This window comes from Chroicocephalus ridibundus, chromosome 2 (assembly GCF_963924245.1).
Source record: "Chroicocephalus ridibundus chromosome 2, bChrRid1.1, whole genome shotgun sequence".
NCBI classification, from domain to species: Eukaryota; Metazoa; Chordata; class Aves; order Charadriiformes; family Laridae; genus Chroicocephalus; species Chroicocephalus ridibundus.
This window is the reverse complement of record NC_086285.1, coordinates 88,134,510-88,154,121: the sequence shown is the minus strand read 5'-3', so window position 1 is coordinate 88,154,121 and position 19,612 is coordinate 88,134,510. Positions and strand designations below refer to the sequence as shown.

Sequence of the window (19,612 nt, the reverse complement as noted above, 5' to 3'; positions counted from 1 at the left end):
AAAACAATATGTCTTCCAAAGTAAAAATTGGAAGGTAAGACTCCTGCAAAGTAAGATCAACTTTATAAAAGAGAAGGCAACAGAACTGATAGCTTCCAAAATTGTCCAAGAGATGCAATCAACTTCAAATCAACTTAATTTTCAATAGGTATTTTACTTTTATGAAAGAGTGGCAGCTCTAAACCACTCTAACACAAAAAAATCGCCAGACAAGGGCTAGACTCACGTGGGTCACAGCCTTGTTGGGGCACTGAGCAACATCAATGTGACATTAATAGCTACAAGTCAGGTCTGCTCTACTTGATAAAGGTGTTTTTTGTGGTGCACTCTTTCGTAGCACAACTTGTAATTTATCGTTTCCTGAATCCAAAAGTCTCCGGTGAATTTGCTCCAGACGGCACCAAAGCCAAGGCTTTAATGCGACCTGGAGTCTCTGCTGGCGAGACTCCGGCTCCTTGAGCTGCTAAATGCTTGCTCTGATCTGATGTGAGCCTCCTAAAGGGCAAAGCTTCTGCCTGCAATCACAATTAGAAGCAGCCATTAGGACAGACATCTAACACCTACACATAATTTTCATGATAAAATAGTTCCTTAGACTACAGTCTGACTGAGGCTCGAAAAAACACCGTCCCTTTTCCCTGGACATCACCCTTAGTGGAGACCTCAAGCATCGAGTAACACACAAGGAGAACACAACGTTGTTTTGTTCTGCGCATCATTTGCTCCTTTAAAACACAGAGGATAGCTGACTTCCCCTGCGGAAATCCTTCTTCCTCCTTGAACCACTGCCTCCCTCAGAATAAATAGCACAGGCACGATAATGACGGATTACGGCAGCTTCACAGATTTCATGTAGGCAGGAGGAACTTCACAGAGACACTTGGAGCGGGGGGGGGAGAACCCCAGCCCCTTGTTTTTAGATTCTCTGTGACATCTTGAGTAAGCCTATGTCAGCTTTGCTACTGTGTCTCAGGTGTGTTGATTTTCCTGGCTTAGCCAAGCGTTTTGTGGAAGACGGGTACAGAGAAAGAAAAGACGAAAAACAGGAAAGAGGATGTGGAAAAAGTAATTTCTTATTTAAAAACCAACAACTTTTCTCAATGTCTTACTTTTTTAAATCTGCTCTTTTACTCCTGAAATGAAGTCTTGGCAATTTTACTCTGGAGAAAAGCAGCAGAAATTAAAAGGAGGTCGGTCCTCCCCTGCTTTAGAATGGATTTTGAACTTGTTTACACATCCTAATGTGTACTGATATTTCTTCAGAAATATGGGGACTTATTAAGCCAGATCTTTCTGAAACAGTCCCCATGGTCTTCTGATCTCAGTCACCAGCTGCACGAGTCAAAACCAACGCGCCAGGCTCTTCCCCCCAAACAAATCTGAAAAGTGTGAATAAATTAACTTCTAATATAATAACTTCTAATCTAGCTGCACCGATATGAAAATGTCTGCGTGCCCATTGTTTGCCTTTTGTAAACCACATTACGCTCAGTGATTCTTATCCATACGCGCTGCTCAGCAGCCTCTACTCCTGCCGAGGATTCAAGCCAGTAATCTGAGAGAAGTGAAAGGGCAATGCCTGCACCAGCCACAGGAGAATGCTCTGCAAAGCCAGGACGGGCAGGGCGCGGGCAACCTCCCTGTCAAGTCCAGAGACTTCAGCTGCAGCGCCATGTCGGTCACCCTCCTGCCGCCAACAGACCATTTCCTCCCCTGCTCTTCCAGCCATCATTTCTTCAGTCGCTTGCAGCGCAAACTTTGATGGCATCGGCTTATTCAACAGAGTTTCGACCTCAGAGTTGCTGCGCTTCCAGCCCAAGGAGCATTAAAACCTGTGTGTGTCCTGCCCAAGGACCTGGAGCATCAGGTCCCGCTGACCTAAGAGTATGCGTATTTCAAGGAAAGAAACCCTCTACGGTCTTCTCCAGCAGGCGGCTAGCTCTAACTGGAACAGGTTCAGGTCAAAACATAGACAAGGTTGATGCCTGCTTCGTTTTTGAAGACATTCCCTTACTGTCCCAGAGTATTTGTGTCCACAGACAAACACCGTAAGAGTATAGAAGAATAAAAACAAAGAACATGCCACAGCTAAAAAGTTTATTTGGTATTTCTACTGAATAGCACGGGCAAGTCAAGGAATATTTGGATAAACCTGACATTACAGAAAGTGTTTTGCATGCTCAAAGTTCTCCTGCCCTTTAGCCACACACCCACCCCAAAAACCCATGAAAAGGCTTTAAAAATTACAAACACTGCTGGTGGTAACTTGCTAGCAAAAGAGCACGGGTATATTGCAACAACACTTGTGCCTCAAAAAATTCTGCTGCAAACTCCAGGCCGGATTTCACTGCAAACTCAGTAATGATGTGCTGGCTCTTTTATACAATCTCTACAGGTCTGAACGTGAAGGTCCTGCATTTACCAATAGCAAGTGTTTACATGATTAGCTGATCTTCTCTTCAACTCCAGCTGCTGCATCTGACCTGCGTGACTCACCTTCCAGCCCGAAGTATTTCAGATAACAGACAGACTTCACAATTAGCCACTCTCATGCCACAGATTAGAGTTGCCCCTGCTAAAAATAAATAATACTGTATAGAAGGAACACTGTAGTTTTAGAGTTATTCTGCTATACCAAATCAGTCAAAAGAGAAGACTCGATAGACAAATGTGAAAATGCTCTTGTATTTGCATTCTGCTTGTCACCCAGCTTACTTTACAATCAAGGGCATCTCAAGGATATTTTTAAGACAGCAGCCCGTTTAAGAGCTATGGAGCAGTACATTACCACACTGACCATTTGCACTCGTGTTTAAAGATTTCAACTAGGTCAAGACACTGCTGACTTAGACCCGTCTACAAAGATGCTGCAGTCACCCTTCAGGTCCTGCTTGTCTATACATAGCAAAGATAAGAGCTGGAACTAGCTTCATTGTCGGAGAAAAGATGCTCAAATGGTTCTGACCGGCTTGCTGCGATTTTATGCTTTTGTCAATAAGGATCAATAAACTCACAATCCTGGGGCTATTTAATCTACTTTTCGTTAGTCATTGTCACTGAACTCTTGCGTTTCAGCGTAAACTTCTTTTTGTTTGGTTTGCATGGACTAAAGGCTACCCCTGAGTAAACACACAACGGCCTCTTTGCGAGCCTTCCTTTCTAAAGGAATACAGAATTTCTTCTAAAGGAAGACAGAGTTTGTCTGCCTCTCTCATATAAGCCCAGAGGAACGCTACCTCCTCAAAAGAACAGTGTAATTTCTTACGCACTGTTTAAAACTTCACCGAATAGGAATGGATTGTGAAAGGCACAGGTTTGAACACTGCAGATATTTAAGTTTGCTAAGTGCGTGTTTAGAGCTGTCTATATGATTGCCTAAATCGTCAGCCGAAGGGAGCGAGGCCTTGTTGCTTGAATACATTATTCAGGGCGTCCATTGAAATGCACAGCAAGTCTCGGGCTGTTTGTCCCAGCAACTGCAGGACCAGCCATGTGGGACAGATGATTAAAAGCATTTGGGAAAAGAGGGATTTAAGTTTTGAAGCCGCTCTGGCAGGGTCTCAGCACGCTGACAGAAGGTGCAACCCGCTGCGTGGGCCCCAGCTGGAACTTTTCATGGACCCTCCTTCTCCACCTGTGAGTAATCTGTTGCCATTTCATCTGAGGTCATCCTCACTAAAGCCCCCAGTCCCTGCAGACTAAACCCCAGCCTGGCCTCATTCTCCCCACACTGTGACTGGTCAGCAGGCTCCTCCTGAAGAAAATCAATCAGGCTGCCGGATAGCCACAGACAAACCATGAAGAAACATGCTGTGAGGTACTAATTGCAAGGACAGCTGTCCTTCCTTACCCACCCCGTGTCAAGATGGCCAACACCAACGCCACCGCTGTTCATTACAATGGTCAAGAAAACAACGGCGCACACCGCCCCGTGTCCGCCAAGGCTGCACAAAGACCAGCTGTAGATGGTGAAACCCAGACACTTCACTTCAGCGATGACATCAAATAACTTACATGGACTGAGACCCCACCCTTATTTTTCTTTGTTTTTTTTTTTTAATTTAATTTTCCCACTGCACTTTCACTTCTCCACACCAGGCTTTTCACACACACCTTACAAGTTTTTTTTGTTATTTGATAGTTTATTGGCAGGCTGGGCATATAAGTCCATTTTTATACTTAAAAGCAGTAAATAGTGTTTTAGGATGGTTCCTCTAACATCATTTCTTCAGATAATGGTGTTTAGTATCAAGCATTTATTCCTGAAAGATACCAAGTTTCATCAGGGGATCCTAATTAGATGAAAATACTTGAGAGATGCTGTTTAAGGTTAATTTCATCTTGCATGGCCAAAGTCTGACATAGCTGTAAAACCTTTTTTTGTAACAATCCATGTAAGAACCTAATTCTGTGTACTTCTAATATCTAGTGTAGCGTTACTACAAGTAATCTCACACTTGAATACGTGAAGCCCTCCATGTAGCTGGTTCTCACTGAAATGCTGACACAGTATCTGCATCCTGAAATAGTATTGCAGATAACTTTGATCCGCATTATCGCAACTCTCCTTGCTTTCCTTGGTGACACGGAAGTGAGCAACCTTTTTTCAGACTGCAGCTCTATACAGGGGGGGAGAGGATACACAGGGATATCGCCTGCTCTTCTCCACTGCAGATAAGTAGAAAGGAGAAGGCAGAAGAACCTCACATCCAGCCAGAGCAGCTAGCGATGGCTGGCTGGAGGAAGCTAACATCACACCCCACAGAGGGACAAGAGACACCAACTCAAAGAGCACAAGCAGAGCAGAAGAGGACTCTAAATCCAAATCTCACTCTTTTCTCGGCTTCAGTCCTGGGCACCCACCTGCTGCTTCTCTAGGTCTGGTCACACCTTATTCCTTTAGGACCATGTGCCTGAATGCCATTTACGTCTTGAGACTCTTCTATTTTGGGGCATTGCTTTAAAGAGAATACTAAAAATTCTCTGATATTTCAGAATTCAGTTTAGTGCTTTGCGGGCTAACCTGTCCTCCTCAGCTATGTGACCGCTACTGAAATGCTGTGTCTAATTTTGGAGCAGAATAAAGGACACTGCTACACTGGAAACCATTTAGGTAAGAGCCATGAGTATAAAGATCTGAGTAAACAAAAGCAGTAAGGGGCTTCAATAAGCCTTGAGGAGCTCATCAATGAGAAAGCGAGAGGTCTTGATAGTAATCTGCGAGTAGCTATACCAAGAGCTTACATTCAACAACAATTTCTAATATACAGCAGATAAAGACACAAAAAGCATGAAAATCCCAGAAGGCACACCTTTTTCTCACTGAGTATATTAATTGGAAGAGCTTACCCATGGTGGTGGGACCGTCCGAAGCCACCAGACACTTCAAAGAAAACAGGGGATGTCCTCCTCCTTCCAGCAAGCGTTAATGGTTTCCTTACAAGTTTGCCACCCAGCGGGTTAGACTAGAAAAATCTAACTAGCCCCCTTTCAGCACTCCAGTTGTGGAAAAAAATACTACTTTCATTTATTTGAAGAAACTTAGTGCTGACTTCTGTAACCTTTGGTACCGGGACACCCAAAGACCAACTCTGCACCGGGGAGAGGAACAAGACGGCACACGGTGCGACCCAGAACGGCGCTTCCCACACGCAGGGCTTCGCCTTGGCAGGAGGAAAGCTCATTACCTATGCAAGTATTTGGCGGTCCAGCAAGGGAAGTTTGGCTGAGATTTTACTGTGACTGACTGTCTGCAAAGAGACAGGCTGCAGCGCTACGGACTGGCTTAGATTAAGTCATTACAAAGCCTTCACACATTCACCATGAAATAATAAAAAACGCCTTCACGTTATCAGCTCCAATTGTCAAAAAATGGGAAAAGCCCCAACTCTCATGAATCACACCTCTGCAAAATATAAGGTTTAAAATAATAAAAAAGTCTGAATTGTCTTTAGTTGATTTCAGCGTGGAACGTATGAATTTGTTGTACGGCCATGAGGGCCAGCAACTTCCTAGCTAAAAGTCAAAATCAGATTCAAGCAACATTAAAAAGTTAGCCCTTGATGGCACCCTTTTTTCAATATCGAGGCCACAAGCAGTTTCTCCTTCTCCAACGCATTTTGCCCCTGCACGCGCTTCATCCCCTCAGTGGCCCATAAAAGGTGCCTACAAAGCACAAGGCTGATGTAACGCACAGACTTGCTGCTCGGTGCTTTCTCAAGCAAGGAAACGTTCCAGTGCAATTCTTACACTGAAAAAAATAAATATGCTTTTATAAAATTATCTCCTAAGGAGCCCTTTCTCCTCTCCTTCCTGTATCAAGCCTTTGGTTTGAAGGCTGTAATGGGAAATCAGCCAGGCTTAAATCACAGCCAGTATCTGATATGTGTAAATGAGGAACGCCACAAAATATTCAGCCCAACAGCTTTGGGTTGCTAGGACACCGGAGGTCGGGCAGCACTGAAAGGGCAGATTATTCCCACCCCGGCACAGGCACAGGGCTCCATTTATGGCAGGGATGCTGCCTCTGGGCAGGGATGCTGCCTCCGAGATGCTGCCTGCATGGGTGCCGTGACCCGGCCTTCCCTGAGCATCCCTGCCCGCCCAGCTCCCTCGGGACCCTGCATTGACCATCACCAGGAGTGACCAGCATCCATGCCCCTCTGCACCAAAATTGCCTCATTGGGCTTGCTGGTTTTCATCATCACCAAGGGCTCGCTTCAACCTGGGGGAGCCCGGGACACCGGAGGCAGGGGGGGGCGCCGCCTGAGAGCTACGCTGCAGCAGACGTGAAGTGGGTGGTCTGGAGATCTGCTTTAAAAGTACAAGGAAACCTGTAACACTGCAGTTAAGATACTTTTTAAGTCTAGAGAGGGGAAATTCAAGTTTACAGGTGGTGATGGGGATCCCTGCGATCAGCACAGACGTCTACCTGGCTGACAGCAAGAGTTGTGTGGTGGCCCAGATAAATGACCCAGCTCAATCCCATGTAATCAGTACGTTAGTTACCCCCACATCTTGTATCTCAGCACATCTCAGCATCAGTCTAACTTTGGCAATTTTTCTTAGAAATTGGTCCTTTGAGCTGCTGCTCTTGTATCCCTCCACATTTTTACATTATAAATTCAGGACTTGCCTTGCAGATCTAGACAAGACTAGACAAGAAGATATCAAGACTAGTGAAAGGTGTGTATGTGTGTGTTTGCAGGGAAGGGACAGAAAATGAACGTAGCTGTTTGTTCCTGTGTACATTCATTTCACAGGAAAAAGCAACAAATAGGTTCTCCTTGGACTGCTTTGTTACAACATAACAGTCCATTCCCATCCCATCCCCTCATTAAGAGCTGGAAAGTCTCCTACTCGAGTTCTTTGATGTTTCCGAGAACCACATCAAAACCAAATTAGATTTTTCTGATAATTCTGAAATTTCTATCCTAAACCAAACAAAAATCCCCTTTACTGATTTCTTCATATATTACATAAACAGGTGATGGAGGAGCTCTGCAGGTGACAGCTACCTGTGCTGCCACAGAGGCCATGCTGAAGGCACAAGCGAGTCAACATCATCTTGGCTAGAACAGCAGGTAGCTCCAGTGCTTCCTGCAAGCATTGCTAGTAAATTGCATTTACTAGAGCAAAAAAACCCAACATTGTCATCTCATTGCTACAGATTAGATATTGGCAATCATTAATGCTTGCAATGAAAGCCACCACATATTTTTCCCTTACCAAAAAACTGCACAAACTACTTGTTTGTTCCAATTCTAGGAGTAGGAGTAAATTAACTAGGAGTAAATTAACTTTGCTTTATTAGCATGGCGCAGTTACCTAAAATTGACGGCAAGAAACCTCCCTTAACACCAAAATGGTTATCAAACTATTAACTGGTCTATCTACAGAGAGAGAGAGAAAATGAATTATAATAGATGGCAAAATTACATCAGAACCTAACTAATTTAACATTCAGTCACCCTCTGAGTGATTTAATTGTGATGCCACTGTTCATCTCCACAAAGCCTGCAGGATTGACAGGCAGGGATGCTGGTCAATGGCCCTTTGTTTCTCTAAGGCAAGTTCCATCTTTTCTTAGTTACATGAAGCACACACTTAGTTGACTAGATCTATTTTCAAGATGACCCTGTGGAGAAAAGTTTTGCTTTTACTTACGGTTTTACAATCCGCCGCGTGATATTTAAGTGTTTAATATGGCTCTTCCTGTCCTATAAGTGGATTTTCTCTGTCCCTCTTCTAGATTTTCCGATCATGGTGAAATCAGACTGTTGAGACTCCAGGATGGGTTAGACACATTTTCACTGCTGACACACCACCACTATGTTTCTCCTGGGACTGGCCAGCAGCGTGGGCTCCACGGCACTGGGGCAATGGATGTAATAAGTCTTCCCTCCTCCCCTGCAAGGACCAGCTGCAACTTCGGGATGGTTACAGACCTGTAAGGGAGCTGCACATACACCTCACTCCCCTTCAAAACTGTGTGACAAGAGGGATCACAGCTCCAGGCACTCTGTTATGTGCTGCCCAGCACCCCCACAGCAGCCTAAAAACAGTAATAACTTAAGCAAAGCATTTAGATGCGTGCTTAGAGCTCATTGAGGCCAATGAGATGTACGTGCCCTTCAAGCATCTGGCTGATTGGAGAGGTGCTAGGTTGTGCACGCCAGTGGTCACAGGGAAATGGCAACCTTGGATGGCTGAACAGCCATTTCTCCCCTGAGAAATTCCTAGGCTGGCCTAAGTACACAACAAAACATAACCCTTATTGTTTGAGTCAGAAAGAGACTGAAGACAGAATCAGCCTTCCTAAATGCGACATCGTTTGCTATGTGAATTGTTTGCTTATATTAAAAAATTCTGTGAAGCTAATTTAAGTGCTAAACCACTTTTAACAAAAATCATCATTTCTTCCTTTGAAAGACTACTTAATTAATGAGGCTGGACACTGTTTCTTTTTGGTTAAATATGCACAAATGGTGTGGCTGGCAAGCTGCAGATGGACATACTCGTCCTTTTCATGCTGAATCTGGGGCAGCCATTCATTCTAGAAAGCCAGTATCACAGAGGATTTGGCATTTATCTGGCTTTCTGGAAGTGGATGTCTTCTCTCAACCCACCTACTTTATCTCTGCTTGACTATTAAAAGTTTTGAGACTCCCGAAAGCCCCTACTTACCACATACTTGAAGTTTAAGATTTCCAGATCTACAGAGATTAGGTTTCAAAAACGCCACGATAGATCTCACCATATATATGGTGGAGATATAACATAGCGCTCTGAGTTTGGTGACAAACTTGCCTTTTCTACGCTAAACATTGCGCAATGCTCACAGGTGTGTGTGACAATCCAAGGTGGCAGCCGAAACGAAAAACTTCCCAGTGTCCCGAATGATTTACATGGTGCAGTGGGCTCCCTGCCTCACCAGCAACTTCGCAGACCTGAACAGACCTGAACCCTTACCCCGTGCCTGGCACTGAACAACAAAACTACTGCCCACAGAGCCTGAGGAGTTGTGGTGCTACCACCTCCCCAGCAAACCTCCTGCCAGCGGCACCAGCTGCCCAGCTCCAGGTGGCCTGAGCAGGGGACGCACGGCAGGAAGGTGGAGGAGACAAATGGACAACAGCAACCTCAAACCTCATCGTGCGTCAGCCAAAAACTTCCTGTAGTTTAGGCGGACTGCCCTCACACAGCTACGACTCAGCTGATGTCCTGAAACACAGACTTCACAGCTATGGCATTCCACTTCACACAGCTGAAACCACAACCTCACCTCCGTAATTCCAGCGGCAGCCCTAGGACTAGACCTGCCTTGCTGCTTAGGCCTATGAACTGCCTAAACCCCACCAGAAACAGCAGATTCTACGCGTAAGTTAGACAACAAAGATAAGACGCTTTGATGTGCTTTCAGCGAGCATTTCGTGTTTAAAGTTTCATCTTACGAGGTGATAGCAGATGTTCTGAAGTGTACTTAGTCCTTACAAATTCATCACAGTGAGGTTTTCCCCATGAAGTCTTTGCTTCTTTGTCACATCCTGTGACTAAATTAAGAATAGCCACATATATATATATTTATCTATATACACACACACATAAACAGAGAGATACAGTTAAAGAGAAAAAGGTTTAGCAACTGACCCAAGTCTACACTTAAACAACTACCTTCTGCTCTTGACACAGATTTTGGGTTCTGGGATTAGCTCTGACAAAGATCAGGGAACGCTGGGACAGTACTATAACTTTCAGCTAATTCCTACCAGTAATGTAGCTGTACTGGAAAAATTAGTTGGTTTTATGCTTTCATTTATGTTATACGTTGTAGATACGGTTTTATTAATAAGTCAACAAATGAGAAACAAAACAAATCTTATCTTTTTTGAAACTCAGCAGTTTTAGCTAAAATAAATACTGAATACATGTCACTGATGTTCCACATAACAAAAATACCCACGTTTTGACCTACCACCACTGTTACTGCTTGGGGTTTAAAAGGACACATCTCAATATCAGTGAGAGAAGAACAACTACAAGTTATGAGAACCCCCTTTCCCAGTCCCATAGGCACTTCATCAGATCGTATCTCCTCCACCTAGATTTGCAAGGCAAATCTAGAGTTCCTCTTCTTGAGACAAGAATAAAACTCCCATAGACTTCAATGATGCAGGATCAAACCCATTCCCTTCGTAACAGGTTCTCCCAAGCAATTTTATCCTAATTTTCTACCCCATGGCTGAATTCTAATGTTTGCAGAGGCAAGCTCTTTAAGTGGGAAAGCAAGGAACAAAATGCAGATTCCAGAAGCGAAAGCAATCAGCAGTGAAGAACAGAGCTATTTGACCTGCTGAGTTGGGTTGGGGGGTTTATTTCATTGGGGGCAGAAGGGGGGGAGTTGACACAGAAAACAAAGTCAAAATATACTGCTGTTATGGTGTCCTTTCCATCACTACTGCAATTTATTTTTTTTTCCAGGCACATTCCGTTTCCTGTATTTCTATGGTGAAAAAATTACTGTCTCAAATGTGCCCCATCAAGTTTCTCCAGTAAAACTACAAAATTAATTCAGATTTTTGGGTGCTGCAGATATCTTGCTGGACTCCCCACACCCCCAAACACGCTCGTCCCCAGTGTCGCTTTCTTATCATGTAATCAAAGCAGAACTATAGCCATGCCTTACGCCGTAATAAATTAAAGGAATACTACGGTCCTAAACTTTACATAGCTGGTTTTCCTGAATCTACACCATAGACTGATGAACAACAGAAAAGATCTTTCTCCAGAAAGCAGCCCATCACTACAACACGGGTCTTCCCCGCTCTGCACCACACAGCTCTACTTCTGCTGACTTCTTCCCTGCTCTGTGAACAATCACCCCTTTAAACTTTCAAACAGAGTGTGATTTATTAAAGCAGACTGCTTGGCAGCAAAGCTCTCCTGGCGTTCGAAAATATGATTAGACCAGTAAATTTAGTTGTTTTTCTTTTTTTTTTTTTTCATTAACTTGATTCTGCATGCATTTACCCTCTTTAAAAGAAAATACAATCCCAGAAACATTTCCAGTACAGCTTGCTCAGCCAAACTCCAGGCACTTTCTTTTCTTTTTCTACGAGTCCACTACTCCAAGTACGCAAGATTAAAAGTATTAAAAAAACCTGCATGAATTAAACCCCTTACCTTTTAAGGCTTTTTCACCCTTCAGCGTTCGCCCATTGTGAAAAACTGAATCTTTTAGCAGTTGCAGCTATGCACGCACACACACACACACACACACACACACAGAGAACAAGGCTTTCTTCAGCTCACTGGTATTTCAAGTCTTTCATGTGATATCTTTGGCTGTACTTGCTTAATTCATTCCTGCTGCTACTCAAAGGAAGTCAAGCCTAGCAAGGGCTGGCTCTACAGCAATCGCTGTAGATATTCCTGACTAACAGGACACGAGGGCTAATCTCACCTCACAGGCATCAAGAATGTAAATATATTTCACAGCCAACGAATTCCTAAACCTTTAAGAGATAAAAATACACAAAATGCCCTAAGACACACTTTAGCAAGGGAGTTACGAACGCTAAAGTTTTTGCTAGAGAACAGTACTCTGTACCCCAGCGATGCTTTTGGAGCTCTAAGGATGTCTATTTATCATGGACTGTGCATATTCCCCTGCAGTAGTTACCATGAGAACACAGCAAACAGGATTTGAATGTAAATTGCCATCCAGAGATGTGGGGGGATTTTTTTTGTTGTAGTTAAAAAAGAAAACTTCCAAAGCTTGACGAAGTACACACTTTTTCTGTGCATACATTTGCATGACAATGCTTGCAATTCAAATACTTGGTAGAGCGCACAAGAAGGAAGAAAAGCCAAGTTCTTCGCCCGGTATTTATAAAAAGCAAATACTTCAGACTTGGGATCAGTAGTTGCAGTTCCACAAATGCCCATCCACGTCACACAATCACACATGAAGGAATTCATAAAACACAAGAAATCCATCAGGTGGCACAAAATGCAAAATCATTGCGGTGCTTGAAGTCAGCTGGAGGCAGTAAGACTCTCTGCTGCTGACAGATCAATTTCTGCAGCAGCCAAAATTCTTCTCGCTTCTAAATATTACACAGCAAGTGTTGCATTTTAAAAATACCCCACCCCTAGGTATTTTCTTCTTCCCCAGAATTGTTGTGGTACTTTGCTCTTCAGGCCACCTCCTCCCCAGTCCCTCCTGAAGCAGCGTTTGCTCCCCACGTGTCCCCCCCCAACCCTGCTCACAAGAGCACACTGCCACGCTTACTATCTGAGATCCTAAAAATGACTCTTACCACTTGTGGACAGAGTCCTACCAAATGGTCTTTCCGGGAAACTTGGCAACCGCGCACGTACGTGCTGCAAAACATGCAAAAATCCGTTCGCCGGCACTGCCTGGAGTTTGATGCAATCTTTTAGAGCGCAGTGCCGGCTTCCCTCCCCGGCAGCACCCCATCGCAGCTCTCCATCCCCGGCCTTAAACACCTCTATTTTAAACTCCTTATACCCTGGTGACTGAAAGACAAACCCTAATACACTTAGCAAAGGGATGCCTAGTCAGCCCTGCTTAGTAAACAACAAACCTTGATGAAGAAGAAGGACATGCCTGTCTGGGCGATTGCCTGGAGAGCGGAATGACCTACTTCAGCCCAGCAAGCGGCGACGCTCTGAGATGGGGACAAAGGGACAGCCCCGTGGCTCCCGGGCAGCATAACTGATGTGCTGCGCCGCGGGAGTGATGGGAGCGATCCCAGGGAGGCGACACAGGAGACAGGCACTGCCAGCGCAGCACGAAACTCCTCGCAGGAACCGTCTTGTTCTCTCAGCCAGGGATTCAGATCCGCACGTAACATCACTGCCGGCACTTCGCGAGCGATTGCTTTCCTCACACCCACTCTCCTTATCACTTTCACCTAAGGAGTCTTCTAGTGCCTGACCTAATTACTCAAGTGATGTGCCAGAGAATGATGCAGCTGGGACATACTCCACAAGTCTTGATTTGAAGCTATGTAATTCTGTAAAACCCAAGGCGACAAGATCCCGGCAGCTGAATTAAGCGGCGTTGGCCGGGCATGGTGCCACACCTTACAACTGCGCCTTCCTGATTACGAACAATAAAGCCTTATGAACTAGTTAAAGAGCTAAGGATAAAGAGTTTGTATTTGGCCCCACGCACTTGTTGACCTGCGAGATTGGGCCAACGTGCTGTGTTTTTGGGAAACAGTTGCTCTCCTCCCAAGGGACGAGCCCGAACAGCAGCTCCCTTGAGCCTGACCCAGGCTGCCCCAGCAAGCCCCATCCCTGCTCAGAGCCTGTGGCTCTGCTTCCTCCAGAAGCAATGACAGCAGTAATTGGCAGCCGGAAAGCCTTCTTAAAACAAGTATTTATTGAGAACGACTGAGATAAAAGAGTGGTTTTTAAAACCGGCAGTAAGGATCTCTAATACATGAGCTGCTTATACAGCTGTAAATGAATACTACTAGACCTTAGCTTTCTACAGATAGCACCGCACACAGCCAGCAGCTGTACCTGGGACATATAATCCATTCCCTTTACTTTCCAAGTATGACAGAGTAGCTATTAACGTGATGAACAGGCTTTCCATTCCCTTTTCCTTATGGACAGCAAGTCAAATTTACCCTGTGATCTGCTAGCTCCCAGTACCAAAGAACATCACAGGTTCGCTGCAGAAGGGCTACCCCAGGGCTCTGCAACTAAGTGAGTAAACCATAAAGACGCCTCCACTTAGGGCCTAACACTTTTTAGCTTTTAACTGCTGGGCTCAGCGTCTTTAAAAACCCACAAAGTCATCTACTCCCCAGTAAGGAGACCCAGAGTCTGCTGAGTGACTGAGGTTGGTGTATAAAGCACACGCTTGGGATATGACTGCAGTAGGATGGATGTGCATAGAAGTTTGAAGCTGGACCACTTTATTAAGGTGTTTGGTTGTTGTTTTTTTTTAATAGAGAATTTCAAAAGTAAAGTTTTATCCAGATGCTTAGCTATCCCGTGCTGAAGGTATAACAGAATATCCCTGAAGCTCAGTCTCCCTCCCTGCATCTTTCAAGGTTTTATGTCAGCGCTGTTCTCAACGCAGCGGCATTAGGCTTGAGCTGTCCTTATACGCATTTCTGCAAAAAAAAAAATAAATCTGTCTACGAGGCCAACTTGGTAATTCATACAGTCAGGTCTCAATATGACCATACTGCAATTCCAGCTTGACAAGCAGTTCAGATGCTGCGTTCACGGAACTCGTACCTGCTCCACACCCTGCGCACAATCACCCTCGCAGATGGGGCCAAGCTGTTCTCTCATCCTTCCTTTGTACCGCATTCCTCAGCTGTACTTCCAACTGGTGTTTAGGCTGGTATCATGCTATACTTACCTTTGTAATGATTCAGAGCTATTTTAAGAGCACAAGTTTAATTCAGACGCCAAGCGAAATGGGTTTGCATCTTATTTCCTATTAGGGGACATACTGCTTGCTATTCCAGGGCGTCTCATGGCTATTAATGACATATGCCTCAAAGTACATTGCAGGTGCCAATAGCCATACCTTGATTCACTTTAAATGGCTCGGTCCCCAGAAGCGACATTAGCAACCTTATTGCCTTGATAGTAATTTTCCCAGAATGAATATGGAGCATGATAGGACTCCTAAGCAGCAGTAAGCCTCACAGAATTTATTACAGACCTTTTTCTACCAGTCTCCCTTTGAACTGCAAAGTTATTACTAGTTTCACTTTTTCTGTTGCTCCCTGTAACTCCTACCCTGCAGTAGGTTTACAATACAGGATTAATTTTGTCTCACTTGTCCCTTACCTAATTAAATCTTAAGATTAAAAAAATTAATATAAGAAACCTGCAGAGAAACAGAATTGCCCTTTCAGAGCTCACAAGCTTCAGAGAATGTGGCTTTTATCTTGACAGTGGCAAGACCATCACGGCAACAAAGAAATGAGACAGACAAGGAATGAGAAGGAGGCTAACTAAGGTTTCCAAAAAAACCCCAAAAAAGCAAAGTGAAATTCTTGTCTACCTCAGATATTTCATGCCAACTCTAATGAAGCCAGCATTTTGCCTATCAGGCCCAAATTGGACTTAGATAACGAAAGAGAAGTGTCTGCACCTATCTATATACATGATAGAACAGCCATGTGCAAACCTGTTCAAGTCTCAAGAACCGGGAATTACAGAAGCGAGCTGTAATAATCGAGTTTTTAAAAGACCAGTACAGATGAGGCCATGCAGATGCTAGAGGTGGGGGCCACTCTCAATGATTATGCCAATATTATGGGGCTCGCTATGATTATGCCAATATATTTTCTGAAGAAAAATTCTAAAAGGAGAAGGGAACTTGAGAAGGCACTTGAGCCAACCTGCCTAAGGCTGGCTCCTTCTGGCCAACAGGAAAATTTCTACCTTGGAAAGAGCTTGGATAGGAAGTTCAGATCTTAAATTTACCCTGAACTGTCTCCCGAGCAGCACCAAGGCTTAGCAACTTTATTAATAGCAGCAAGCTGGAAGAAGGGTTCAGCTGATGGCTGTAACAATGGTTGTAGTTTATTTTAAAAAGACAGTGTTTTTTGTTTTGGTGGGGTGTTTTTTTCTTGTTCCTTTTTTGGTGGTGGTGGTGTTTGTTGTTTTTATTTATTTTTTTTTTAACTTAAGGCGCACAAAAAAGGATACATGGAGACCAGAAAAGGCCAGGTTGCAGGGAGGAATCATTATCGAATAGAACAGGAGGCATGAAAAGAAATATGAGACCAAGACAGAGAGAAAGATGTGCCAAAGTTCAAAAGGATGAAACAATACGTAGTTGTGCAAGCTGCGCTGAAGATAAGGGGAGTTGTGGAGAAAGACCCTTCATTAGCAGAAAATACTCATTAAGCATACCAGGTGGAAAAGTTTCCACGTTATGGCTAGTTCAGAACGGACCGGAAACTGTGAAAACAGATACAGTGATTGTTCGGGGGTCTCCCAAAGATTAATGGGTCCTCTGTTCTCCTGTCTGAGGCCTGCTCGCTGAAATGTCTTGTGACAAAAGGTCACGTACTCCGTGCGCTCCCTTTAGGAAATTGCTCTAATGAGTGTAGATCCTGCTTTGATATGTAAATGTTCAGTGGTTTACTGCATATGCTGAATTGTTTTTGCTTGCCACTGTTAACATATTTAAAAATCAAATATTTGATCAATTAAAAAAACAAATAATTACTGTAAATTATCACATCTCTTATCCGACGTGAATACACTTTAATGTCTAGAACAGCAGAGGAAGTACTGTCTGCTGCATGTTCTGCTTTTCAAAGGCCTGAATTTGTCTTACATCTGCTCAACCTCATTCACCTGCAGAATTCAAACATATTTCCAGAGCAAAACAGCTCTCGAGCCCCACCAGCTCCTCCCCTCCAGAGTTACAGAGGATGCTCGCCCATAGGCGTGTCACCTATTCGTACCCAACCCAGAGAGCAACCAGTAGCTCGAGAGGCTTTCCTCCTGATAACACAACTTGCCGAGTCTCTCTGGTCCAGCTCTCCTTTAATGCTGCACATTTCAAAAAAGCAATTCAAACATCCCTTTCTTTCACATCATTTGTTATTTGGCAAGCGCTGCTTAAGGACTTTTTGAAGAGTGACATTTTATCATTCCATACCACCATCACCGCAGAGTAAAAACCACGGACGGAAAATGCGGAAGAAAATGCTCAGTGGGGATTTTTACTTTCTTTCAATCCCAGTTTCTCCGTTTCAGCAGCTCATCTGAATGTTTCAAGCAGTTATGTTTCTAACCAGCCCTGCACCATGAGTCACGTAGGCGGTAATCCCTGGTAGTCCACGTGCAGCCAACCTGCCTCTGAGCCGTGCTGGTTCAGAGCTACACAAACTAACTGACCTTATTTCCCTTCGTCTAACTGAAAAGAAGCAACAAGCTGTATGACAGGGTAAACTATGAAATGTTTAACGTCGTGTGCATCCACAGCATCCAGCTGAGCTACAGAGGAGCCAAATGCCCTGCATGTGCCTGCTTCTGTACCTGCACCGTCGCAGAACGAGCAGCGCCAACAACATCACAAGACTGGCAATAAAAATTACGGCGTTTGTGAGACACAGGGGGGGACAGAGAGCAGTGCACAGCGGACAAAACCTAAAACACTGAATCCCAAATATGCACTTTGAGAACACCGCCCCGAGTGAAGAATCCCATCAACAAGTATTATGTATGACTTTCCTTCTCATTGTCCATCAGGTCTTCTACTGAATCAGCTACAAGAGGTAAACGTGTGACCCTTTTCTCTGCTCTTGTTCTTCAAATAGGATTCCTTATTTGGTAAAGCCATTGAATCGTTAAATTTGCAATCAAATTAAAGCAAATGGAAAACAAGCACAAACATTTTTGTGTCAGATTTCAGTGACATTTTATACGTACTTTGAAAGGGACTGTCTACGGGAATTTCCCAATCTGTTCCTGCATGCACTCCTGCAATTAGATGTGGTTTCCTGAGACGGAGGCTGTCTCAAGCTCCTTCTGCTTGCACAACTGCTAATTCTGTGAGAACTGTGTTTTAATGATAGTAAAATATATGTGCAGATACAGCAGCATATGCCAAATTTGTCAGGGATGGAGCATTCTAGTGGGAAAAGACTGGCAGAGCAACAAGGAACATGGGAGTGGGAAAACTCAAGTGTTTTCCTTGCTATGGAAATGCAACAAGTGCCTGGTTCTTGCATCAACCATGGCAAATCCTTGTGACTTTGGTGCTGTGGAGATGAGCCTTACTCGGATGCAAAAGGACAAATAAGGAAAATGTGTGGGTTCTTGAAATTCCTGTTATACTCCAGTGGCAGCAGGTGGGCTTCGTGAGGATCATGGGGCTTCCAGGCAAAAATGGGAGCAGGGAAGAAAACAAGCTTTTCAAAACCGCCCTCCCCGAGTGATGAGGGGCTTTGCTACGCACAAAGGCTCACAGACACCAGCCGCTGGCCAAGGCGCTCTCGTCCATGGGGGTTTGGCTACCTGGTGGCTGCACACCTCAGAGCACCAAACACTTCAGGATGCAGAAAGCAGGTCTTATTTGCTTCCGGGCTGTTCCCTCTTGCTAAAGCGCCCACAGTCTGCATGTTATTTGACACACCACCAGTAACAGTGCAAAAGCAGAGTTAACAGTCAGCAACCTGAAAACATGTAAAGCGAAGGATGCCCTGTCCAGATAACACAAAAACCTGCAATGAAATCTGACAGGTTTGATGTGTTAGTGCTCTGATTAACCAGACATCCCAGAAAAATGTAACACATAAAACTGGACTTATAGCGAAGTCAACTATGCCTAAGTTGCCATGTGAAAACCATAAACCAGATTTGTTAGCACCTCCGCCTTTTGCATTTTTGTAGACCATGTAAGCATAATATAATAAACAGACCATACCTGAATAATGGTTTATAAAGCCAAAACCAGATGCATAAACCCCGAGAATATCAGGATCAGGCTAACAATATTAACTTCAGCATTTACTATACCATTACTGCTTCATTTCTAGAGAGCCCTCCAACATACCTAAGTAAGTCTTGACATTGCCTTTCAATATCTGTGACTCAAAAGACAAACTGATACAGTAAGCCTTAGTTTCCAAGTCTGTTTTAAAAACATAATTCTGTAACAGAACAAAACAGCCAGCATGAAGACACTTGGAGTTGTACAAAAATTGAAAGACTGAGTCTGATGACACAGAGTTGGTCATTCACACCAGCTTTGCTGTATCCACCACCATTCACTGCCTCTAGTGATATAAAACAAACTTTGCATTTTTGACATTTTCTTCCTAAAAAGGCTCTCACAGAGCTGTCAAACGTGCAGCGCAGCCTACTACCTTCCTTTTATAACCATCCTCAGAGCCAGTCATTTGTCAGAGTTGCGAGCAATGACTATTAAAAAGGTGCCCAAAGACGCGGCCCATGTGCAAAAAAAAATCAAAAGCCTTTCCCAGCGCCTCACCTTGCGGAGCCTTTTACGAAGTCAGGGAAGAACGCTACCCTCTACTTCACACAGCGGTAAATAACCAGACAGACAGCGAAAGATCAGGCCTGAGAT

General features: G+C 44.2%; 1 protein-coding gene across 1 annotated transcript in view; it reads right to left on the bottom strand.

The window, feature by feature from the left end:
* Positions 1–19,612, bottom strand: part of MYO10 (myosin X) — a 171,883-nt gene that overhangs the window by 38,016 nt on the left and 114,255 nt on the right. The window lies entirely within an intron of this gene.